Source organism: Hemicordylus capensis, chromosome 2 (assembly GCF_027244095.1).
Source record: "Hemicordylus capensis ecotype Gifberg chromosome 2, rHemCap1.1.pri, whole genome shotgun sequence".
NCBI lineage: Eukaryota > Metazoa > Chordata > Lepidosauria > Squamata > Cordylidae > Hemicordylus > Hemicordylus capensis.
In genome coordinates, this window is record NC_069658.1 from 23,191,014 (window position 1) to 23,217,971 (window position 26,958).

The 26,958-nt window shown below is 44.0% G+C and overlaps 1 protein-coding gene across 9 annotated transcripts in view; it reads right to left on the bottom strand.

Annotated features, from left to right (window-relative positions):
- Positions 1-26,958, bottom strand: part of PDZD2 (PDZ domain containing 2) — a 382,173-nt gene that overhangs the window by 289,233 nt on the left and 65,982 nt on the right. For 3 of the 9 annotated variants that reach the window (XM_053299059.1, XM_053299062.1, XM_053299053.1), the window contains exons 1-3: positions 5,436-5,651; positions 4,975-5,146; positions 2,308-2,475 (exon numbers count right to left, since the gene is read on the bottom strand). The exons of 2 other annotated variants lie outside the window; for them this stretch is intronic. The gene's annotated coding sequence lies outside the window, so the exon portion shown is untranslated. Of the gene's footprint in view, positions 1-2,307; positions 2,476-4,974; positions 5,147-5,435; positions 5,652-16,284; positions 16,473-16,938; positions 16,963-26,958 lie in introns of those variants that run through there. 4 more of the 9 variants (XM_053299056.1, XM_053299055.1, XM_053299058.1 and 1 more) reach the window with 4 other exon arrangements.

Below are 26,958 nucleotides of genomic sequence, written 5' to 3' on the forward strand. Positions count from 1 at the left end.
CTGCCGTAAATTGTGTGCTCCTCTAGGAACAGTCAAAGGTCTTCCAATGTCCCTAAGAGACAGCCCTTAAAAGGATTTCTCCTTAGACGAAAACATCACAGCCCCATAAAATACAAAGGAGGTATTTGTATTTGGCGGTGGCCAGATATTTTTGCAGCAAGAGGGCCAAGGAATGATACACTGTAAGAAAGCACATGAAGTAGGGGTGTGCCGAACCGGTCTGCGATCAAACCGGTCCACAGTGAACTGGGCCGGTTCGACTGGTTCAATCTCAGACCAGAGTGGCCCCAGAGAAATGGGTCTGGTCCGTGATCGAACTGGACCGAACCCAGTTTGTCCATGGACTGGTTCACAGCTTCAGGTGCCTGTAAAGGGAATCCAGTGAGGCTTCCCCTTTGATTCCAAAGTTAATAAAAGGTGACCGGGGGCTGTGAGAGAGAGGTACCTGGAGCCCATTTGCATGCCGCTGCCACTGAGAGGATGGGGGTGAGTGCTACTCAGGCCAGCCAGTAAATACTTTCCTTTTCAGTTTTAAAGGCACCTCGTCACCTAATGGCGCAGTGGGGAAGTAACCTGCCTAGGGAGCAAGAGGTTGCTGCTTCAAATCCCCGCTGGTATGTGAACACCTATATCAGGCAAGAACAATACAGGGAGATGCTGTAAGGCATCATCTTATACTGTGCAGGAGATGGCAATAGTAAACCCCTCCTGTATTCTACCAAAGACAACCACAGGGCTCTGTGGTCGCCAGGAGTCAACACCGATTCGATGGCACAATTTTAGTCCAAAAACAGCTGGGGGGCCTAAGTTGAGCAGGCCTGGTGTAAAGTGATGCATATTGGGGCAAAAAAAACCCTAACTTAACATTTACACTGACAAGGTCTGAGCTGTCAGTAAATAACCAGGAGAGGGATCTTAGGGTTGTGTTCGATAGCTTGTTGAAAATGTCAACTTTGTTCGTGATCATTAGGAAGGGGATTGAGAACAGAACTGATAATATTATAATGCCTTTATATAGATCTACGGTACAGCCAATTTGGAGTACTGTGTACAGTTTTGAACATCATATTTCAAAAAGGACATTACAGAACTGGAAAAGGTACAGAAGAAGGCAACCAAGATGATCGGTGCCTAGAGCATCTTCCTTATGAGGCAAGGCTACAGCATCTGGAGCTTTTTAGTTTAGGGGAAAAGCGACTAAGGGGAGACATGACCGAGGTCTATAAAATTATGCATGGTGAAGATAAAGTAGATAGATAGACAATTATCTCCCTCTCTCATAACTCTACAACCATGGCCACCCCATGTAACTGATTGCAAGGAAATTTAGGAGCGAAAAAAAGAAGTACTTTTTTGCACAGTGCATAATTAAACTGTGGTTATCTGCCACGGGATGTGGTGATGGTCACCAGCTTGGATCGCTTTAAAGGGGCTTAGACAAATTCATGGAGGACAGATCTATCTATGATTTCCTTCAGGGTTAGAGGTAGGATGCCTCTGTATACCAGTTGCAGGGGAGCAACAGCGGTTGAGAGGGCATGCCTTCATCTCTTCCTGTGAGCTTACCAGAGGCATCCGGTGGGCCACTGTGTGAAACAGAATGCTGTACTAGATGGGCGATTCTTATGTTCCTGTCAAACACTTTTCAAGAACAGGCCTACATACTGCAGTAATCAAGCCTGGATTTTGCCAAAGCATGGGTAACTGTGGCTAGTTCATGTCTTGAGCTGAACAAATCTGTACTCTGGACCAGAAAATTATGAACTCCAGCATCATGGTTGTTTACTTTTCACGCACCAACTTTTCCTCCTGTTCACATCTACTCTGTTAAATATATATTGCAAAGAAATTGTTCTTTTCTTTAACAGTGCCTCCAGAGTATCCTTTCCTTTTTATTTTGCAATCCCAGAGAGAGTTAAAACTGGAAAAGATGCTGGCCAAGATTCAAATAACTACTTTAGGCACACCCAAAGGTTAATTCGTTCTTGCTGAGATTGTTTTTCACTATGCTTTTTCTTTGAACAGCAGCCTCCCTCTCCCACCCTCATGTCCTATTATAAAATGTTTTTGAATGTCCCTTAATTTCAGGAAAAAAATGCCATGTGGCTATGGAGGGCTGATATTTGAGGAGCACATGTACCAAGGCCCCTCAGGCACACTGAACTGGTTGTGCAGCTCCCTGGATCCCAGCCGTCGTAGTCAATAAATAGCTTAACTCTGGGATCGCAAAGACGAGCAAAATTATTACCAGCTGCAACAAGATGGACTTCCAGCATAAATACTTCCAAAATCTATTAAGGTAATTACCCTCAGTTTGATCAGATCGTCACAAAACTGGAAAGGGTTTACTAGAAATCTGCTCTAGGAGTTCATCAGCAAATTTGCCAAACCAGACTTTAAGAGGAATGGCTAGACTTTCATCTTAATTTGTAATTGCCAGGGGATTTCATCTTCCTCGTGTGTGTACAGAACTACCTGCAAATTAACAGAAGAGTTGCAAATTAACAGAAAGATTAATCATCTGTATGAGAAAACCAACAAACTTTGAACATCAGTTTGAGAACAGAAGACTTTCAACCCGATTCTGTGGTCCACAGGCAAATAGTGGTCTGGAGCAGGGGCGTAACTATAATAGGGCAAGGGGAGACAGTTGTCTTGGGGCCCACTGCCTTGGGTGGGGGAGGCCCAGAGGCAAGTCATATGACTGAGTCCCCCAGCCGTGCACCCACCCCGGCTTCCTTCAGTTGTATTCATCCTCCGAAATTGATGTGAGTGTTAAGACCCGGAGCTACCAGAACAGCATGTATTTCTCTAGTATCATTAAATGACTTGCATTGTCCACAATTTACAAAACCTTTTAAAAAATAATTTAGGATGATGTTCTATTGTGGCACATAGGTTCTATATATAAAAAATTTACTATGCTTTTTGTTACCACTATTCAGCCTCATTTAAGATTTCTTTACTTCATGAGCTGAGCTTCAGTGAGGTGGGGGGCCCATTTTAAAATCTTGTCTCTGGGCCCACTACAACATTGCTACATCCCTGGACTGGAGAATGTTATCATAGTATATAAAGAAATATCAGGATACTACATATCTACAGTATCCTCCTGACAATGTCACACTAGACCCACAAACCTAAATTCAACAAGTTTAAATTAAACTAAGCAAATAAATCTGCATTTGGCCAAATAATGTTGCTTCGCAATGCTATTTTCGTGGTACAATTGTTTCCCACAATTTCTACAATTGTGTGGAAAAGGTGTATGCTTTTCAGAGATTGAACAACCTTCCAACATATGATCCATTACAAATACATTGCATGGAGGATTATCTCCACATATGCATAACTTCCAGCCCACACCCAGGAGCGTAGCAAGGTTGGAGTGGGCCCAGAGACAAGATTTTAAAATGCCCCCCTCACTGAAGCTCAGCTCATGAAGTAAAGAAATCTTAAATGAGGCTGAATAGTGGTAACAAAAAGCATATATATACACACACACACTCACATACACACCTATGGTTTTGTAAATTGTAGGCGATGCAAGTCATTTAATGGTACTAGAGAAAGATATGCTGTTCTGGTAGCTCCAGGTCTCATCAATTTTGGAAGATGAATACAACTGAAAGAAGCCCGGGCGGGTGCGCGGCTGGGGGAGTCAGTCATGTGACTTGCCTCTGCCCCCCCAAGGCAGTGGGCCCCCAGACAACTGTCTCCCCTTGCCCTATCATAGTTACGCCCCTGTCCACACCACTCAGTTTCATTTATCACAGTAGAAAAACACCTAACCCATGATGAAGGGTGGGGCATGCATGGGGACATTCAGTTGGAGATCACTAGTGTGGGTATGTGCACACTGCGTATGTGCTCGGTGTACAGAGGAAAACTGTGCATACTCTCACACCCATGAATTCCCTGTGTGGAGCTCAGGCCACAGAGACTAGGGATGCTAATAGAATCCAGCTTTACAGAATACTGCCCAAGATTTCTTGTTTCTGCATTCTCAGAAATGTCTTTTGGATCAGAACTTGACCAGTCAGAATCTGATTTTTAGCCAGAACCCAGTTTTGTGGCTGCAGTCCCTTTGATTCCTGGTATGCAATCCAATTGAAACATCAATTTATTACATGCATAGGGAGATTTAATGAGGCTGCAGCCCCCAATATGCCTGGTCTTACCCCAAGGGGGTTCATTGGGGGAGTTGGAGGGGCAAAAAGTAACATTCCTCCAATAGAAACCTTTTGATAAGACCAGGCATTTGTGGGGCTTTCAATCAGACATTCCAGAATCCAGATTTTCCACCAGAACTCAATCATAGTAGAACCAATCAGATGTCAGAATCCCAGAACAATAATGGAACAGAACTGCTCCATTCTGTTCATGCCTGGTGGAGAGCAGAACCCTAAGAACTGGCTTTTCTATATAGCAATCAAGATATTTTAGCAGAGCTTCCCAAATACCATAAGTGCCTCAGTTCATTCCAGACTAGGAATGTAAATGGAAATTGAAATGAAGGGGAGGAAGAAATCATGAAAGGGCAACAGAATACATAAGATATCCTACAAAGCCTCTCATAGACTCTACTGTATTCTATAGAGCAGGGTTGCACAACTTTGGTCCTCCAGCTGTTGGACTACAACTCCCATCATTCCTTATCATTGGTGGCTAAGAATAATGGGAGTTGTAGTCAACAACAGCTGGAGGCTGAAGTTGTACAGCCCTGCTACAGAGCCTCTCCTGTGCCCTTTCATCATTTCCTCTTCCATTTTCTCCCCCTTACATTACTGCAAGAGAGATAGGAGTGCACCACACTAGGCCAGCAGGAGGAGGAGAATGTTGTTGTTGTTGTTGTTGTTGTTGTTGTGGAGAAGGGTGTTCACATGCATCCCCATGCATTTGTCTAGTGAAGCAACAGTGGTGGCTATTGCCACTGCAAACAAAAATGGAGGCAGGGGAGACGGCATTTGATACCTTGCCCCAGGCACCTGGAGGTCTTTGGCCACCTCTGAGTTGGTGTGATCAAACACTCCCAGAATATGACAACCAGAGAAACGTGTGTGGAGTTCATTCTCCTATAGGTTTTCCAGGGTGCGAAGAACTCTCAGTTCCTCTTTTTGGATATTGGCATGCTTTGTAGTTCCTCCTGAGAGTTTAAAAAACAAAACAAAAACATCCAGGAATGAATGGGTGGAACTTCACACCAGTACATCTATAGTGTTTACTAATTTCAAAATCCGCCTTAATTAACTAAGGGTGTGAGCTTGTTTGTTGGAATGAAAATCCATTTATACTTCTGGAAACATTCACACCCACATTTGTGTGGGACCAGAATTCCTCAACCTGCTTCCACAAGAAACACTTATATAGGTTTGTATTGAACTATGTAATGGTGTAAAGATGGAATCAAATAAAGCTTCAGTGGTGAAGGTTACCTCTAATAGGAAGGGCTGAGAGGTAAAGGCATGTTCTTAAGGCCATTTTGTTTTGGGTACGTTACTGTAATAGGGTATGAAAAAAGAACATATGCAAATTTTGCAAACAGGATAAAAAAAGAAAATACTTTATCAATCATGTTTTTATACCACCTAATATGTACATCTCTAGGTGGTATACACAATTTAAAATATTTAAAAGTTACAGATTAAAATACATGACAATAAAAACCATAGAATAAAATAGTTATTAAAATAAGTTTTAAAAACTATTAAAATTAAAATTATGTTTTATAATTTAAAACATCATGTTTAGGATGAGTAGTACAATGTTTAGGATGAGTAGTACAATAACAGCAAGGAAAAACTACAGTGCACAGAAAATACAAGAATTTTCCAGACTTGCTTTGACAGCAGTTTGAACACAGGAGGAAGACCAGTTCTGGCCTTTGCCTAACAACCTCTTCTGTGCCTGCTTCTTTTCTTTTCAGATGGTTCACCAGGAAATATAGTTTTTTCTAAATCTAGCTGGAGCAGAGAGGATGCCTTACCACCCCTCAAGAAGAATTTCCTGCTGGCTTTATTACTCTACTGGGTTTGAAACTAGTTACCACTTTTGTGTTTAGGGGTTTGGTTTCAGCAGTCTCTCAGGGATACTGTAGCAGTTTCCTCTTCTGAGCTGAGAGGTTGGTATAGGAGACCTCCAAGGTCCTGTCCAACACTAAGATTCTATGATTCAAGCCAGCCAAGAGATTTTAGGTTCAGGCTCAGTTTTGGAAAAGCCTTTCTGACAGGTTTTTGTGTTTAGATTTGGCTTGACTCCCCGCTTAAATCTATTCCCCAGATTCCTTTGATTTCCCCCCTTCATTGGTCTACCATCTGTGATAAGGTGGACTGTCTTGACACTGATATCCACATCATCAAATTTCTCCAAATGCGTTGCTATCTGCAAGTACAGAATGGAACCAGAACTAAAAATGATGTATTAATATATTTGTTAGTGGGTTTCTTTTACCGTTTCTCCTGTAACCTAATTAGGTTTCTCATTATGCACCCACTGAATATAGGCCTCTGGATGCATGTACATAATTTAAACCATGTGTCATAGGTAATTAACGCAAAACAAAGAGTAAAAGCCAAGACTGAAGCCAAAGGGATTTTAAACTCCATTCTCCTTATAGCATGTTAACATGAACCACTTATTAAAAAATCCTTGTATGGTTCCTTAAAAGCTCTTGGAACTCAGGGGCTAAAGAAAAAAGTCATGGAAGGCCAGTCTATCAGCAGCTCCTAACTATGGATTCTCCACGCCAAATGGACAACTTCATACTGGCAGAAGGACCATTCTTCCTCTTTCTATCTCTCTCTCAATCTGATTTTAAAGTTTAACTATTTGTTTTAACTGCTGATTGTTTGTTCGTAGTTATTTTTAATCAACTGTAAACTGGCTTGAGACCCATTTGCAAGCGGTATATGAGTGTGTGAAATAAATAAATAAAAGTGAAATAGCACCGTTTCCATTTTATAGAAATTGCATTGCACTGCAAGCGAAGGTGTTCTGTGTTATTCTGCATGAAATGTAGCTAAACCAGTTCAAACTGCCTGAACCAGAACTGAACCAGAGAGTTAAAGCAAGATTGTCTGGTAAGAACTAATCTGCCTACTTTCCTTACAGTATAATCTTAATTGATAATTACTGTCTTCACAAGTTAGCTTGTGCCTCCATCATCTTGAACTGGGGTAGATGACATTATCACAAATACGCCATTGAGATGTCTCTATGTGTCCCTACAACTGTATCAAATTAAGTCCAAAGTGGGCATTATGAAGTTGATACACACAAAGCTCAGTGATCTCATAAGCTTACTTCCTTTAAGGAAAGTAGGCTAAAAGTACTGATGAACCTGAACTGAATTTTAAATTGATTCTGTTTCCTGGACTTAAGGCTCTGTGAACACACTGCATGTGTAGAAGCCATGTGCATGCCAGCATGGCGCATGGGCAGCTGGGGGAAAGCCAATGCGTGCTGGAAGCTGGGGGAGCACCATGATTAGGGAAGTGGCAACGTGTGGCTGAGGAGCAGGTATGGACCTGCTCTCCTTTGCATAGGTGGAACGGGGGGGGGGCAGGCAGGGCACGTGCCCTAGGCGCCACTGAGGTGGGGGCGCCACGCCAGTTCCTGCCACCCCCACCCCATTGCCCACCTGCCCAGCCCCAGGGCCCCTCAGCCATTTGCCTCCAGCTCTGGCCTAGGATCGGCGAGGCCTAGGATCGGAGCAGCCTGCAAACTGCAGAGCTCTTCTCTCCCCGCCTCTCAGCTGATCGGCGGGTGGGAGGCACTTCCAGAGAGGCCTCCGAGTAGGCCTCCCTGAAGCCTGAACTCAGCAGGCCCCAAGGGAGGCAGCAAGCCAGGAAGGAGGCTGGCAGAGTTCCCTGCAGCAGACCCTCTGCCCAGACCATCCAGTACAGCCTTTGCCAGGTAGGCTGTGAATTCCTTTTTGTGGATACCCCCACATATAGGGATCTGCTTGCCATAGGGCTTTGATATGGGGGGTGGGGCGAGACTGAGAAGTCTCTGAATATTTAATTTAAAACAGACTGAAAAATGTGCTGGCTTTAAAAACAAAAACTATCTTAAAAGGCCAAAAGTGGCTTGTTTCAGGGCAGAAAATTACAAATACTTCTGGAACAAATATTTATTTATTTATTCATTCATTCATTCATTCATAAATGCACTTATGTTCAAGTTGTTTTGCAACCCAGAAGGTCTGAGTGAGAACTGTGAAGCATGTGTTGTGCTTTTATTATATTTTATTTTTCTTGTGTGTGAACTGCTCTCCAATAACTTGCAGGGACTTCAGGGTAAATCTGGCCAACATGTGAATACAGCACCTCCATTCCAGAGGAGATGTGTGTTAAAGGGCTTTAAAAGCCTCGTGTGAAAAACCTCCTGAAATCAAACTTTGTTCAGAATTCTGAGAAAACAAACATAGGCTCACCCTGCATGGTTGAAAGTCTCCTTTGCTAATCTGCAGCGAGGGGGCCATTTTAATAATTAGTGTTGCTAGTGTGTTCTAGGCATTAAAAGTAGCACAAATATATAGTACTCGATGTATATCACTATATACTGTGAAATACAGTGAAATGTATTTCCAGGCAGCATACTTATTTTGAAATATCAGACTTAAATCCTTGGGGGCCTGGGATGTGTGGAGGCCCTGGACTTTGAGGGGCTGGGGGCCCATTTTAAAATCTCATCTTGGCCCATTCCAACCTTGCTATGCCCCTGGCGGTCACTACACATGGGTTTCTGCACAACACCTGCACAGAAGAAACTTCCATGTAGAAAATGTGTCTCTTGTAAATTGACCTTGAATTTTCCATCCATGACTGGGATATCTGAGAGTTAGTCAATAATAAAAGAACAGCACACTGCTTGTGACAGGAAGGAGCAAATGACAATGATTTCTTAGTCTGGCAGGGGCTGGTTTTGGCCCTGGCAGAACTTGGCTGTCTGCTCCTGTTGCAAATTCCTCTGTCTAGTGTGGCAAACTAATGTATCCTCCTCCCTCTTGGTGTCAAAGTAAGCACTAGTGTGGTGAATGCACATATACCCCATCATGAGCCAACAGTCATCATAAGACAAAGGCTGGCAGGAATCATTCACTGGTCTATAGACCCCCTCCACCACCACCTTCTTCTTCCCCTATTTTGCTAGTGGCTATTTGGGCAGATGATCTTCTAGGACAAAGTCATGTTTTTTAAAAAGAATGAGATGAGACAGAGAAAATGACACTTGGAATCCTCGCATAACTCCTGACTGTTGTTCTAAGTCTTTTACAGAGATGGCTCATGTTTTCAGGTTTTGATCAACTACCATGTCTAGATGGTACAGTGTTCCTTTTAACAGGGATTTCCAGATACTGTTGACTACAAGTCCCATCATTCCTGTTTGGACAGAGGCGCAATTTCAGTGCTTGCCCTAGGTGCTATTTTCCCTAGTTACGCCTCTGCTCCTTTGTGTTAAAGGAGATATGTAATCCCTCAATTTTAAAGGAATGTGTTGTGATTCAGACTCCGGATCGCACTTTGTGCACATCCCTACCATTTATGCACATTTGTGCCTTGTATAACTGATGCAATATACATGTATTTTATATTTAGGCACCGATACGCTGAATCCTACTGAACACCCATTCCTGGTGAGCACAGTGGAAGAAGAGGCTTCTAGCCAGTATGCCCAGCTAGCTTATGGGCTTCCCAGAGGCATCTAATTGGCCATGGGAGAGCAGAGAAGAAGATGCCAGACTTGGTGGATCCAATCCTGCTCTTCTTTTGTACTCAAATACAAAATGACTTGGAAGAAACTATTAGACTATTGTCTGTGACAAGGGTAAAACATTCTGCACATGCTCAGAGGCAGAATTGTCTTCATTGTTGCTTTTTATGTCCCAGATAAGTTTTTTTTAAGGAGTCTGGTAAGCCCCGACTCAAATGAAAGCTTGGAAGCAGCCCTTTGATAAACGTACAGCCAGCTGCAAAGCTTTGATAAGCGAAGACACTTCACTCGCATGTATTATATTAAGCAGGCACGTGCCACAGATTTTTGAAAAAAGTAATATAAAAAAAGAAATACTTTGGAACAGTCCTTTTATTATAAACGGTTTAGCACCAGAGTTAATCAAAAATCAAGAGTTCCCCGATTATCTCTGCATTTGCTTTCCCTCTGGACTATTTAACATTCTTGAAGAAAATTCTTAATGTCACAGAGACTTTTTGGGTCTCTTCTTTGCCAGAAGCTTCTTTTTCCCCAACCCCTGACAAAATCCTACTTATGCATTTATAATCCCACCCCACCGCCCAAAAAAAAAAATCTTCATTTAACATTAAAAATTAATTTTACTTCTCTAGACCCTTGCAAAAAAAAAAAAAATAGGATGCATACAAGGCTTTCAACATGTCAAGAGGGAAGAATAAAAATACAGCCAAGTGCTTGGCTCAGGAAGGAATTCACCTTGCAGAGACGTGGGGGCAAGGAGAAAGAAAGGCGTAATATTCATTTAATATACCTATTGTTGTCTTAAAATCCTTTTTCCTTGTTTTCCCCTGAAATCGTCATCTTTTTTCTCCGAGCACACAAAGACCATAAAGTCTTCATTTTTAGTGTCAACTCCTTAATTCTAAAGTGGCTCTCGCTCTCTTTGAAGATCAGCATAAAGAATGGCTTCCATATGCTCCTTTCTAAGCCTCTCCGAGTTTATAATTTTATCTGTTAAATATTTACCATTAAAAAAAACTATTTGAAACTCAAGTGGTCCAAAAGGCTTTATGAATCAGCCATGTGGGGGTTCCCCCCGCTTTGTCCTTTTCAGGAAAGATTAGCTAACATGACAGTGAAGAAGTTTTTCCATACAAGCAAGATTGGAACTAAGGAAGCTGCCTTATACTGAGTCAGACCATTGGTCTATCTAACTCACCATTGTCTACACAAACTGGCAGCGGCTCTCCAAGGTTCCAGCCAGGAGTTTCTCCTAATCCTACCTGGAGATGCCAGGGACTGAACCTGGGACCTTCTGCATACAAAGCAGATGCTCTACCAACTGAACCATGGCCCACCGTCTTTTAACTACATATTGTTTTTAACTACATATTATAAGGTGGTCTTCTTCAGGTTTACACATGCCACGGAATGAGGTGGCAGTGACCTGAAATGGTAGAGTGGACTGTTAATTATGTCAGACTGCAGGTGGAAGGATTCATACTTTTTTCAGTGCTTCCTTCTGAAAACTGAAAACAGAACTCCATTCAAGCATTATCTGGCTCCCAGACAGATGCAGTTAATAAAAAATAATAGTATAAATGTATTATTGATTAACAATAAATGGGAAGGAGAGCTTGTCAAGCATGAATTTTCCCCTTTGCTAGCAGGGTCTGCCCTGGTTTGCTTTTGATTGGGAGACCACATGTGAGCACTGTAAGATATTCCCCTTAGGGGATGGGGCCGCTCTTCTGCGTGCCTGCATGCAGAAGGTTCCACACTCCCTCCCTGGCATTTCCAGCTAGGGCTGGGAGAGACTCCTGCCTTTAACCTTGGAGGAGCCGCTGCCAGTCTGTGCAGACGATACTGAGCTAGATGGACCAATGGTCTAACTTGGTAGAAGGCAGCTTCCTAGATTCCTATGTAACCAAACAGAAATATAATGGGCAAGACGTTTTGGCATCTGCCTTCTTCAATTGCTCTGATGTTTTAGGAAAGGTACAGTAGCTGCCTATAACACCAGAGCAGATGAAGAAGGCAGAAGCTGAAATGTCTTGCTAATTATATTTCTGTTTTGTTAATCAACAATAATTACACACACATCCTGCAAGTAGAAAACCTGCACAGCAAGATGCTGGATGGGCTCATTCTCTCTCCCTCTCTCTTTGACTTACTGGAGGGATTATTGTTGTTTGTGGGGAAATTTTACATGGGGAGCATTAAAACAAATCCCAGTAAAGTCTACTCTACCGCCTCAGCATCCTACCACCTCGTTCTGTTACATGTGCAGACCAGGCCTGAAATGTAAGATACGGTGATTTCACTGAGCAAGATTTTCCATGCAGCCATTTCAACAGGGGGGGTGGGATGTGTCACGCAACAATTTCAAAGCCAGTACACATATTACGTAGAGGCCACTTTAAAGTTGTTTCTTATAGCAGTAGTTACAGCATGAGTCATTCATGGTCACCGAGTTGCCCTGCAGATGGAACCATTTTCATTGCGAACACCAAATAAAAAATTGCAACAGCATGGTGGAAGTTGTCCAGTCCATACAGGAAACCGCAGCATGTGGCTGCCTCTCTAGACGATGTTCTTCGTCTAGAACAGGGTTTCTCAACGTGTGGGTCCCCAGATGTTATTGGACTTCAGCTCCCATAATCCCCAGCCCCAGTGGCCTTTGGTTGGGAATTATGGGAGTTGAAGTCCAATTACTTCTGGGGACCCACACGTTGAGAAACCCTGGTCTAGAAGATCACAATGGGAATTAAGATAGGGGCAGACCTCTTGAATCCTCATAAGACATGAATCATGCACATCTGATATGCGCGCCAATCCTGAAATTGGCCAGCATCTGCCATAGTCCTACAATACATTCCTTCAATTGATCAGTCCAACTTTGAGCAAAACCACCAGACAGCGGAAACCACCCAGCTTGCCTTTCAATGCTAAATCAATTAACACTTTTTCACACAGTTCTTCCTTTTGATCAAGCTCCGTTTATTGCAACTTATCTCTGGACAGCTACTGGTTCATTAAGCCAAAACTGAAGACCTATACCAGTTAGCATTCCTCAACAGACCACTCCAATGGGGGAAAACGTTTACCCTTTCCCTCCGATTCCTCAAGAAGCTTATTGTTGTTACACATAATTAATGTTCAAAGTCACTGAGAGAGAAAATTCTTTGTATTTATTTCAACTTATTGGAATTCTCCGCAACCACCCTCATTATATAATAATAAATATAAACATATTTGTAACATTGTGTTACTTACAAAATTAACTTATTAATCTGCATGAAAAAGCAGACAATTCTGTGCAATGATGGATTTTGTTTATTACTTTATGGAACTCAGAATTTAATGGTGATGTACTCCTCTACTCCTAGTTACAATTGTATTGTATTTTTGCGTTAATTTTTTTAAATTTAAAACTTATAAACAAATTTACAATGCTAAACAATATTGATCCAAATACAAACAGCAAGACATAATACAACAAACCAAAATTCAGCAATCCATCCACACTCTAATATTGTCTTTAGTAGGGAAACAACCATAATTTTCCTGATTAGTGTAAATAATAAAATCTGACCAAATTACAGAAAATGCATTATTTGTAGCCTGGTTTGCACGGGACCAAATAAATATGAGTTAGATTTTCTGAGATCACAATATGCCATTAATTGTTTTTAAAGAGAGAAAGTAAACTCTAGAGAACCTCCCAAGCATCCAACATCACTTGATGCTACTCTTAGGCAGCTGTGCTCTTTCAAGAGGAGAGGAAGGGTTAGTATGGGGTGTTTGTGTGTGTGTGCATACGCATGCAGAAGCACTCTTACCCCTGGACTTCCGGGCCGAAGTCCAAGGCCTCCACAGCCCTTGGGGCCCCACAAATCCTCTTTAGTCTGTCCTGGGAAGTGTGGTCGCCTGGCCGAGCATGATGCTGCTTAATTTGCAGGGGAGGGGAGGCCTCCAAAGGCCTTTAGGTCCAGGCTCCAAAATTACCTAGGTGCACCTCTGTGTATGGGTATAGCAACCCAATGTCTCAAAGTACAGGCCATAAGCATCTGGATATGTAACGTTCTGAGTAATAAAGCAGTGACACGATTATTCCTTCCAGATATTCCTAGCCACCCACGCATGCTGTCACTTCTCCAACACCACTCACTACCAGGCACCAACACCTTGGGGTGGATGTTGCAATCAAGTTACAGAGAACAAGAAATCCAGACCCAGACTGGTTTCAAACAGGCTTTATTAAGTCTGTATTGGAGGTGGGCCAGCAGAGCAAATTGGAGAAGAAGAAGTGGCAGCAGTTTAATGAAGCAGGAGAGAATTATTTCAGAGTGGCCATGGGGACCTAGATGATGAGTATTTTTTTTACATTCATAACAAACTGGTATCCAAGCCTGTCAGGGAACCTGACAAGAAATCTAGCCTTCATCTTAGAAACTATTAAAGTTAAAATGCTGTACTGTGTGTCCTCCACTGCAATGTAGGCTCCTCATCTGGGGCAGAGGGAGCATTGCCCCCCACTTGCCAGCCCCTCATTCTCTCACCAAACATATCATCTCTTCCAATCTGTCTTTCTCTCTGTTTGTCTCTCTTGCTTGAATCTTGCTCTTGCATTTCTGCTGCTTGCCATAGATGGCACTGGTTCTTGGTCTTTTTTTCCTAAATTCCTTTGTAAAGCCATTTCCTCCCTCTTAGGGGGTTCAGTGGGATCCGTTGCCCCCAAATGAAGTAATTACCAGACTTACTCACTACCCAAATTGCATATTTAGTACCCCAGCACCACTCAGTATGTGCCTTTTCCCCTAAGGGTGGGCAGGGGCTAGCCCTGCCCCCAACCAATCAGAAATCAGAATAGCTAATAGGCACCTATTCCTGACCAACAGCCAGGAAACAAAGCCAGCCCAACCATCTAATTACCCAGGGTCCTTCTAGGCAGGCTGAACAGACTTTCTGGAGATCTTTGTGCAAAATGGGAGCACCCAGTCTGCAAGCAAATGGAACTGAGAACAGGCAGGAGCCCTGGCTACCTTTCTCTAGCCTCCCCTCTTCTCCTCTCTCAGTTCCTCAACCAAGCCCCCAGGAAGCAATGGATTTCTCAAGCATTTGCTGGGAGCTCGTTTCTTTTTCTTTTGAAAATGCCACTAGCAAATCTTGGCAAAATTCAGAGATCTAGAGAATGAAGGGGGAAGTGGGGGATATGGTGGACTGGTACTTCCGCTGGGTAGTTATTTTATTAGCAGACAAAAAACAAGAAGTCCTCTGCCTTTGCTTTTGTTCTGGGACTTTAAGCAAAGCCGCTGGGTAGCTCCCTTATCTTTCTCTTACTCTTTCACCTCTCTTGGGGGCAAAAGAGAAGGAGGGGGCTATGGCTTCCAAATAAAACAAGGCATTTAATAGGACAACTTCAAATTTATCCTATTTGAAATGTGTTTTTAATAAAGAAATATCTGTTTTTATTTTTTTAAAGGATTCTGACATTATTGCCTTCTCTTCACAGGCAAGCTAACAGGCACAGCTTGGAAACCAGGCCAGTCCAAAATATCCAAGTAGCTCCACCACTCTATAGTCATTATGCCAGTGTTTGTTTCCTGTTAGTTGGTTATTTTGGGAGTTACACCCTTCCCAAAGGTGTTAATAGTAAGTAGTGTTGAAAGAAGTATTTTGGACAGGTTTATGATTTATCAGAATTTTCAAATCTGATAAAGGATTCTGTCAAGTAAGTGTTGTATACAGGGGCGTAGCAAGGTTGGAGTGGGCCCAGAGACAAGATTTTAAAATGGGCCCCCCCAAAGTCCAGGGCCTCCGCACACCCCAGGCCCCCAAGGATTTAAGTCTGATATTCCAAAATAAGTATGCTACCTGCAAATACATTTCACTGAATACACACACACACACACGTCACAATATATAGTGATATACATTGAGTACTATACATTTGTATTACTTTTAATGCCTAGAACACACTAGAAAGATGAATTATTAAAATGGGCCCCTCGCTGCAGATTAGCAAAGGAGACTTTCAACCATGCAGGGTGAACCTATGTTTGTTTTCTCAGAATTCTGAACAAATTCAGTCAAGTTTGATTCCAGGAGGTTTTTCACAGGAGGCTTTTAAAGCCCTTTAAGACACATCTCCTCTGGAATGGAGGTGCTGCATTCACATGTTGGCCAGATTTACCCTGAAGTCCCTGCAAGTTATTGGGGAGCAGTTCACACACAAGAAAAATAAAATAAAATAAAAGCACAAGACATGCTTCACAGTTCTCACTCAGACCTTCTGGGCTGCAAAACAACTTGAACATAAGTGCATTTATAAATGAATGAATGAATAAATAAAATTAATAAGATACCGTTCCAGAAGTTTTTGCAATTTTCTGCCATGAAACAAGCCACTTATAGGACTTTTTAGATAGCTTTTTTTAAGTCAGCAAATTTTCCAAGCTGTTTCAAAATAAATATTCAGAGACTTCTCAGTCCCTCCCCCCCCCATATCCAAGCCCTATGGCAAGCAGATCCCTATATATGGGGGGGGGGGGCGGGAAAGGTAACCACAAAAAGGAGTTCACACTCTACCTGGCAAATGCTGGTCTGGGTTAAGCAGTGCAGCAGGGGGTCTTCTGCTGCAGAGAACACTCTGGCTGCCTCCTCCTTCCTGGCTGGCTTGGGCCCTACTCGAGTTCAGGCTTCACTGCGGCCTACACGGAGGCCTCCGTGGAAGCCCCGCCCACCCGCCGATCAGCTGAGAGGCGGGAGAAAAGGAGCTCTTTGCAGCTTGTCTGCTGCTGGATTGCCGGCCAGCAGAACAAGCAGGAGAGACGGCGAAGAGGGCAAGTGGCTGAGGGGCCTTGGGGCTGGGCAGGGGGCAATGGGGAGTCATGTGAGGTGCCCCTGGGGTGCCCCTCCAGGCAGTGGGGCCCCCAGACAACTGTCTCCCCTTGCCCTATCATTGTTACGCGCCTGGTTGTATAGAACTGCAGCCTATTCTATACAGTTTATTCCAAGTAAAGCCTCAATGAACTCATTGGGGCTTACTCCCAAGTAACTGCTATGTGCATAGGATTACAGCCCAAGGACATATCTCAGAAATGTTTATATTGTGAGAAAGGGAGAAATAAGGGTTGCTTTTTTTTAAAAAGTGTGTATTGTATGTGCATATTTGTGAGGGAAAAAGAAAATAGTGGACAAATACATTGTGGTATTTCCAAGCTATGTGTATGCAGGTGCTACCTGCAAATAGGTGCTCAAAACTCCAACCCCTCCCCACTTTGGTTGATCTTCTTAGCCTAGTCCTGCATGGGGTGAGGAGGAGAGGGCTGAGACTGCAAGGAGGTGGAGAAGTGGAGGCAATGCTGATAGAAGAAGGGATGGAGCTACTGGGGGGAGGAGGAATCATGGGGACTTGAGGTGGGGCATTGCTACTTTTCACACTGACATCCCTCGTGAACCACTCTAAGGGCAGGATTCCTTTATTCACAGTCAACCAAGGGGCGAAGTGAGGGGTGTGCCGAACTGATCCACGATTGAACAGGTCCACAGCAAAACAGGCCGGTTTGACTGGTTCGATCAACTAGACTGGGCAAAAGGGGTCCAGTCCGCAATTAAACTGGACCAAACCCGATTAGTCCACAGACCAGTTCTCACGCCTGTAAAGGGGAATCCTGTGAGGATTCCCCTTTGCTTCCGAAGGTAATAAAATGTGGTGGAGGAGCAGCAGCAGCGAGAGAGAGACACGCCTTTAAAAGAGAAGTAACTTACCGATAGGCCTGCGCAGAGTTCCCCCCACCCTCTCAATGGCGGTGGCAGCACGCAAATGGCCTCCATGCATGCATTTGACCAAACCAGTTTGTGGACTGCGGACTGGTTCAGATTCGGACCAAACTGCACAAACCAGTTCCACGCACACCCCTAACAAATTTAGCATTAAATCAGCACTAAATACTCAGCTGGTGTGAATGATGGAGATTTGGATTGTGTCTGGAGAAAACCATGGGCTGGTTCTTTTTAACTTAGGGTTGGAGCTGCCTACTATTAGCCCTGCCTATGGTTACCCCAGCTCCCTCTCCCCTGCCCTCTGCCCCCCAGCCCTGAGGCAGCAGCCACCACTGCTCAACTGAAAAGCTCAGGGTCTTAATTTCAGTATCATCCTCAGATTGTCAACTGCCTTGAGACTTTTTGTTATAGGCAGTATATAAATGAATAAAATAAAATAAATAAATAAAATATTATTAAACAGGGCTGTGCCAAAGCAATGCTGGATGGATTGCATCTTTATTATTGATTTACAAAATGCTATCTATGTGCATGGCAATTTCCATGTACATGTTTGGCACTGTATATTTGGACTTTGAAAAAGCTTTTGACCAAGTCCTTCACCAAAGGTTCTTGCCAGTCACAGAACAAGGTAACGTGTATTTTTATGGTTTAGTAACTGGTTAAAGAACAGCAAGCAGAGAATAGGAACCAATATACAATTTCTGCAATGGAGGGAAGAAAGAAGTGCAAGTTCCCCAAAAACGTATAGATTTGGTACTTTTTAACTTGTTCATAAAACTATCTGAAGTTAAGAGCAAGCAGCAAGATGGCCAGGTTTTCAGGTACTATATAATGCCAAACTATTCAGGGTGGTAAAATCTAAATTCACATTTTGCTCCCTGAAAACTGAAGGTCTTTGCCACATTTATTCTCCTGCAACAGCAAATTGCTATTGCTGAAATGTATTTGTAAGTGGACTTCTTAAGCCACATGTTCCATTTCCAGTCCTCCAAAAGATCATAGATGTTGGAGAGCCAACTGCAGATGGCATTGACCTTTTGCACCAGTAACCCTAGTGACCACTAGGAGCATTGAGAGCAGAGATAGATAGATAGGGTCTCCTTCTCTTTTCCTATTTATCTCTGTCTCTATGACCCTCCGGAACTTCCTGGGAATGACTTCCTTCTTCTTCTTCTTCTTCTTCCCAGAATGCATCTAGCTCTCCCTCTGAGCACCATGCTTCTATAGGTCTCTCTCTGACCAACCTGTAGCCTGAGGTTAGATATGGGCCTTTTCCTAGCATCATGTACTTCTGAATAAAGTAGATCAGTTTAACCTTACAGGAATCTCCATGCTTATCATTTACAAGCTGTTGTTCCCGAGACCCTGTTAACTTCTGCTGTAGTGGGAGTGAGCTCCTGAAATACTCCGCTATACATAAGTAATTGCCCCCAACAACAGAGAGGTGGACAAGCTTGCTAGAATGTTTAGTTATTGCTAGTCACTCTGCTGAGTTCCACAAGACACACAAGGCGGCTGTTCTCACCTGCAGCCTAACCCAGGCTAGGGAAGCCCAGCCTGGGTTAGGCTGTGCATGAGAACTGCCGAGATTGGGTCCGATCCCAGAGGGGCAGTACCACCTAGCCTGGCTTTTTAGCCAAGGTTAAGGGTGCAAGCACACCATTAACCCCAGCTCCGGGATTGTGTGTTTGCTTGGGCTGTGCCCAGCCCAAATGGACACAAAGACAGGAGCCTAGCCTGTAAATGCACTGCACACAGCACAGTGTGGATCATCTGAGAGCGCAGTTTTCACTCCCAGCAACATTTCTGCTATCCTCTAGGGCAGGGATTCTCAACGTTTGGTCTCCAGATGTTATTGGACTTCAACTCCCATAATCCCCAGCCCCAGTGGCCTTTGGTTGGGGATTATGGGAGCTGAAGTCCAATAACATCTGGCAACCCAACTCTGAGAATCCCTGCTCCAGGGGGAAGGTGTTGGACCAGCCTGCCTGACCAATTATGTGAATGGCCCCAAGAACTGAGCATGGCACAGTCAGCAAAGGCAGAGGTGTGGGATGCTGAGGTTGCAAGTTTGATGCTGTGATGGTGGGAGCATACTTTACAGGGAGTGGGGCCATAACTCAGTGGTAGAGCATTTGCTCTGCATGAAGAAGGTTCCAGGTTCAATCCCTGGCATCTCCAGATAGAGCTAGGGGAGATTTCCGCTTGAAACCTTGGAGTGTTGCTGCCAGTCAAGTGTAAACAATACTGAGTTAGATGGACCCAAGGTCTTACTTGGTATAAGGCAGCAGCTTGTATTCCTGGGAAAGAAAAAGGAGTTCTTTTTACCATCAGAGACTTCTTTTCTGCCCTGATGTATTCACAGAATACATCAGGGGATCAGTCGGAAATGCACATATGGGCAGAAAAAGAAGTCTCTGGTGGTGAAAAGAATCCCTGCCCATCTCTGAAAGCTTGTACAGCAGCCCAGTGAAAGTAAAATGGCCCAAAGATTGGATTTAACTATACAAAGGCTTTCACGTCTTATCGATGGTATCCAATTGCACTCCACAGTGTCCTCCAAATCTGATGGCAGCAATATCTGTAGAATTATATGGCTATTTTGGCAGAAAAGCAAAAGTAGCAAGATGCATTTTATATTCAGAATTTGTATAGGGATAGAAAGAGGTTAGGTCATTTGCAGTTTGTCCAGCAGAAAAAGAGTTCCACATTCTGGGCACCAGTCCTAACAAAATCAGTAACCACTCTAGACTTAAATATTCTCTCATTTGCTAAGAACATCAGCCTCCAAAGAACTGAGCCATCTTGTGAGATCATCACAGGGGAGTGCAAAATGGTCTTCTCAGGTTCCCAAGGCTAATGGGGAAATCCAGCATGTTCCCCATTTTTAAAACTTCAGAGGGGGCAGCTGTGCATGTATATGGATGTTGAAACAAACTTTTAATGGCAACAGCTGTGCAAAATGCAAACTCAGTCCAGATTTTTCTGAGTTTAGATCCAGAGGACAAATACTGGCCGCAGTCCAACAAGTCCTATTATGCATTCTGCCAAGGACAGTGAGCGTGCAGTGGGTCGTATTCAGTCGATACCCCTGCCACTACAAGAAGATTTTTATACAGGAGAGTTTAATTACTCTTACTTACTTTTTGCATTTCTGTGTCGCCAGATTATAATATCCCATGGCGACAGGGGTGTAGCTATAATCAAACAAGGGAGGACAAATGTCCCTGCTGGGAAACCGCCTGCTCCTTGTTCTCCCCTCATGCCTGCTTGATACAGTGTCTAGCTGCTGAATCCCGATCAAAAGTGTGTGATATTACGTGCATAGGCGCAAGGAAAAGGGCATGCTGAGAATGAGTCGCTTTTCACCATGTCCATTTCTGCAGCAAACACAAGAGGGTGGGGGGAGGAAGAGGCAGGGGCACAGAGGGCTCCTTTTCACTTCTTGTCCCAGGGCCCACTTCAGCCTTGCTACACCCCTGCATGGTGGTTTACAACAAAAGATAAACCATTTCAATAGTGCCGGAGTGGTCAAAGTGCTTCTCATAGTTTCTTGCAATCCTGACAGCAAGGGCTCCCACCCTGTGGTACTGCGGACATACAATAAATTGTAGCCGGGGGTGAGGGGAGTTGCCATTCAGCAACATCTGGAGTGCCACAGGTTGGGAACCCCTGCCTTACAAGAACCTTGTAAGGTAAGCATTACTAGCTCCATATTGCACCGGGCGGGGGGGGCTGAGGAATGGCTTGTTTGAGGCCACCTAGCGCAAACCTGGACAAATTTTCTTTGGATCTAGGAGTCAGTCCAAAAGTTTAGGAGCCAAACAATGGACACTTGACAAAGTGTCGATTTAGTGACCGACATTGTGGAGGGGTAAAGTAAATGGGCTTCCCTTTATCCCTTTTGCACATAGAACAGAAACAGGGCTGCCTGGGACAAAAAAAAAAAAAGACTGTATTTGAAATAATTACCTCTGAATATTCTAGTCTAGGTACCATGGTTAAATTTCTAGTGAGTTCATGGCAAAGGCGGAATTCGAACCAGGGGCTCTCTGATTCATAGCCCAGTCTCTTAGCTACTATATTGCACCAGCTTTTTAAGAAACCTCTTATTTAGCAGAAAACGTCCTTTCCATTTCATTGATGCATATGCTAGAATTCAAAGAACATAAGCCTGTATCTGACAATATTTACATATATCTACATCTAATTATCCCAGAGGGCATTACCCTATTTCTGCATCTAAAGTGAGGTAAAATTCTCCTTACTGCTAAATTAAGATGCCATATCATTGAAAGCTTTGCAGAACATGAACATTTTGCTGCCCACCTAAAAGCAGTCTGTCAAAGGCAAGGCTGAAAGCAGGGTCTCTGAAGCCGTCCTTGGAAGTTCCTGTGGAGATAGGCAGCCCTGAAAGTAGCCCGGTCTCAGAGCTCAAATTCAAATTAGTAACCAACGCAGAACAGGTGTAAAGTGTGCCACATGATTTGCACCAGTAAATATCCTGGCAGGTGCATTCTGCACTACTTTAAACTTCTGAAACACACATGCACGCTTGGTAAATGGTTGTGCTGGTCAATCCAGAGTTTTATTTACATCACTGTTGCCCAAATGTTGATAGTTTACATCTCCTCCCTCGCTCTTCAAACAATTGACTCAGAGGTCAAGCTGAGGCTCAGGTTTCAAAAATGGAGAATACTGCTGGTGCACAAGGATTTTTCTGGATTGCAATGGAAAGGTACCCTTCATCCAACAGTCAAACCAGTGGCATAGCCAACATTGAACCAGGGAGGACAGATGTCCCCCAGCTCCAGGGTCCCTCTCACCCCTAGGGCACCCAGCCAGCCAATGCAGCACTTGCTAGCTGGGAGAGGGAAATGGGTATTGCATCCATGTTCTGATGCCAGCACAAGAGATACGGCCGACATGGAATTGGGGCTAAGTTTGGCACTCAGCCTGAACAAGTAAGTGGTGGCAAGTCCATGAAGTCAGTTGCAGCAGGCGGAGGGCGGGGGCTCCAACCTTCCTGACTCAGACAGTTGTATAGATCAGTTACTGGTACAATGGACAGGCAATGCACCCTTCTTGCAGATACAGAGTAGCCTATTTAATACTGTCTCCTGTCCATATCAATTAGAAAGGGCCATGCATTCTGGGCAATGGTGACACTTGGGATTCCCCCACACCGATCCAATATGGGGCAGGCCATGTCACAGATTCTAAGTGGGCCTTACGCCCCTTTGGGGGATGACGTCCATACAGTGGTCAAGAGAAATCGTGGGAACCTTCCCTGCTCTGAGGGAGATTGAACACTGGTTGCATTCAACATGGTGGCTTGATTTTTTCAAGGCAGATTTCAGCCTCACTCAAGGCACACGGTCTGGGCTTATCAGTTATTTACATGCTCAACCACTACCCTATTTAGACATTACATTGTCCATGCATGCGGGTGTCTGTACTCATGTGCATGCTTTTGTGTAAGTGACTGCATATGCATTCATTTAAAGCGGACCACCTGGGTTCAGGTCCCTCAAATGCAAGATACAATCACAAGTCTACGACGGTACATAATGTGTGAATAACTGTTACATATCAAGTCCTGTTCATGTGTATACCATACACAGGTGATATGTGCATTGAACATAACATGTGAAGAGGACTCACTTGGTGTGTTTTTTCCTTTCTCGGGAGCTCAATGGTCTTCCTGCAATGAGCAGAGCTGACTGAAGGCCCTTGAAAATGACTTAATGTCGGCATGGACTCTCCAAAGGCTCCTAAAGCTTTTCAACCCATGGAAAAAACATCCCACACACATTCTCACTGTTTATTAAAGTTCTTCCAAATTTAAAAATAGCATTCCTAATTTCCTGCTCTGCTGAGCAGCACTTTGCCTTCAAGTCAAATTATGCACAACCTCCTGTAGGCCAGCCCCTGGGGGCAGAACTTCTATGCTCTGGGGCAAAGTTATTTCTCCAAACAGCTGCCAGCAGCACTCCAAAGAGTGGGCCAGAGGAGGAAGCTCCAAACTGTAGCAGATGGCAAACTTCTGCCACCATTTGCAAGAGGTTTTTATATTTCATATCATAGGTGTCATAGGTTAGCCCCCGCCAAAAAAATTATTCCAAAACCATTTTCTATTCCTCCTTAGAGAAACCTGTTTCACATGAGAAGAGAAAAGCACTGCAGCAATACAGTTCTCCATAACACGGTTAGGGCTCTAGGTACCACATGTCTATGGAAGTTTTACTTACAACATTTCACGGATGAAAATATACATGTTCTTTTTAAAAAATATATCAGTAAAGGGTTAAAGGTTACAATGAGTTTTATTTATTTATTTATTTTTGTTTATTTAACACATTATATACCACCTACTACCAAAGTCTTTAGGTGGTTTACCAAAAAAAAAGTAACACATTTAAAACATATATAAAATTTACAGTTAAAACAATCAATAAAATTCAGCTAAAAACATCAGTTAATACTTTAGCTAAAAGGTTTGGCTGAAAAGATGCAGCTCGCCATTTTAGAACACCATAGAACTCGCCCAGCATTTCAGGACACAAACAAATAGGGATAAGAATCATTTTTTAAAAAAATTATTATGCAGAGCCTTATCCAAGCCCATAGTTCCAAAGCACCAATGAAGCAGAGAGGCTGACAGCCAGACCAATGAAGCACTTGTGCAATGAACAAAGCTGCATTAGAGCAAGAAGGTCATGTAGCTTTGCAAAGTCAAAGGGATGCTCAACTGCACTCATGTGCAAAAATTTCCCACTAAACATATGAGGCATGTCAGAGGTTGTGCAAACACAATTGCACTACTGCAACACTAGAAAATGCACCTATTGTATCAGGTTTTTTGTTTATAGTGTTTTAGCTGCCATATACTGAGTCAGACCATAGGTCTATCTCGCTCAGTATCGTCTACACCAGTGTTTCTCAACCACCGGTCCCTGGACCGCTGCCGGTCCCCGAAGGGTTGAGTGCCGGTCCCTGACTGGGAGTCAACACCCCCCCCCCCCACAACTGAAATCAAGGCACTCACTTCCTCAATTTTGCACATGGCACGGAAGAGGAAGAGTATCACGGAGGCATGGGACCCTTCTTGTGCCTTGCCTCCACGTGCTGCTGAGATCTTCCTACAGCTATCTTATTCCCTATCTTTACAGCTTCAAACTGAATGCGGTGCGGGGGCATGGAGGAAAAAGTATGGCAGTGGGCGCCACTTGAAGGGCTGCTGGTTCTTGCATGCTCATTGTTTGCAGCCAAAGGTTGGTTGATTGAAACCGAGCTGCCTGTTGTGGTCGAGGCGCCTTGAGAGGGAACGCTGTTTCCCTCTTGCATCAGTGGGGCTTGCTTGTATGTTGTTTTCATTGGCCCCATGTAGCTTTTGAATTTTTCTAATGGCCCAACATCCCCTCTCCATTGAGTAATCACAAGCACCTCCACTCCAGACATACTGGAGACAAATTTGTTCACCCAGGCTTTTAGATTCAGGGGTTCTCAACCCTGGGTACCCAGACGTTGGTGGACTTCTACTCCCATAATCTCCAGCCATAATGGCCAAATGCCATTGTTGTTGGGGGTTATGGGAGTTTAACTGAGGGACCCAAGGTTAAGAACCCCTAATATTCCATGTTTGCAAAAGATTCCAAATTTAATTATTTTAATGCTTATATTATTTTCATTCTAAACTGCCCAGAGATGCAAGTTTTGGGCAGTACAGAAGTCTGATAGATAGATAGATAGATAGATAGATAGATAGATAGATAGATAGATAGATAGACAGACTTGAAACCCCTTTACTAACTGCTGGTCCGGGAAACTGCGCATGAAGAATGTAGCGGTCCTTGAAACTCTGCACGAAGAATTTAGCGGTCCTTGACTCCAAAAAGTTTGAGAAACACTGGTCTACACAGACTGGCAGCGGCTTCTCCCAAGGTTGCAGGCAGGAATCTCCCTCAGCCCTATCTTGGAGATGCCAGGGAGGGAACTGGGAACCTAGATGCTCTTCCCAGAGCGCCTCCATTCCCTCAGGGGAATATCTTATAGTGCTCACACTTCTAGTCTCCCTGTCATATGCAACCAGGGCGGACCCTGCTTAGCTAAGGGGGACAAGTCATGCTTGCTACCACAAGCAGTACCTTCTGAACAGTGCTCAAGTTTGTACGATCTTTTTGTTGTATCTATGCATTAAAAGAGGTCTTAATTCTTGTCTGGAGTAGGGGAGTATATGTATATACTCTTTGGATAACTTCATGGAGGAGAGGTTTATCATCGGCTACTAGCCGGAGGTCTATAGGCCACCTCCGGCCTCTGAGGATGCCTCTGAGTACCAGTTGCAGGGAAGTAACAGCAGGAGAGAAGGCATGCCCTCAACTCCTGCCTGTAGGCTTCCAGCGGCATCTGGTGGGCCAACCTTGCTACGCCCCTGCTTCACAAGGTTGTTGTGAGGAGAAACTTGAGCATGTAAGTAAACCACTCTGGGCTCCTTGGAGGAAGAGCAGGATATAAATGTAAAAATAACAATAAATAAAATATACCTTAATGGCTAGCAGGCCACTGTTTCTGTTACATATTGCAAATCAGACACCGTAGCAGACTAAAGGGTGAGTTCACATGTAGTGCCAGACCTCAGGTTTGGTGGGGTTGCTGGAGCCCCAGGAATACACTTAAGCCCAGCTTTGAGTCTCGGGAGGGATATGCCAGGATTGGGTGTGTCTACAGAACCACCAATCTCTGAATATTCTATTGTTGGTACGGAACCCAACATCTGCAACTAAGATTTGAAGTGAGGGAGAAATGTCGGATTCCGTATTGCAAGTAGGGTAGAATATGCCAAGATTGGTGGGTATGTACAAAATGCCCAATCTTGACATATCCCTGCCGAGACCAGAAGTATGGCTTGTGCGCATTCCCAGGGTTCTGGTAGCTCCACCAAACCTGAGCTTTGGTACCACATGTGAACCCTAAGGATTAGAGCAGGGGTAGGTAATGTGTCACTCCCCAGATGTTACTAAACCTCTCATGTTGCTGAACAGCTCCCATCATCCCCAGCTGTAGAAACATTGTGACTGGGGGGGATGGGAGCTGTAGTTGCAACATCTGCAGAGCTCCATGTTGCCTACCCCTGGGTTAGAGCAAACTAGGACAAGGAGGAGAGACTCCGTGTACAAGAGAGGAAAGAGAAGTTCATAGGCCTAAAGGAAGTTACTATGGGTTTGGAGGAGAGCTGGCCTTGTGGTAGCAAGCATGAATTATCCCCCTTAGCTAAGCAGCATCTGCCCTGGTTCGCATTTGAATGGGAGACTACATGTGAGCACTGTAAGATATTCTCCTTAGGGGGATGTGTCTGATCTGGGAAGAGCATCTGCATGTTTGCATGCTGAAGTTCCTAAGTTCCCTCCCTGGCATCTCCAAGATAGGGCTGAGAGAGACTCCTGCCTGCCACCTTGGGAGAAGCCGCTGCCA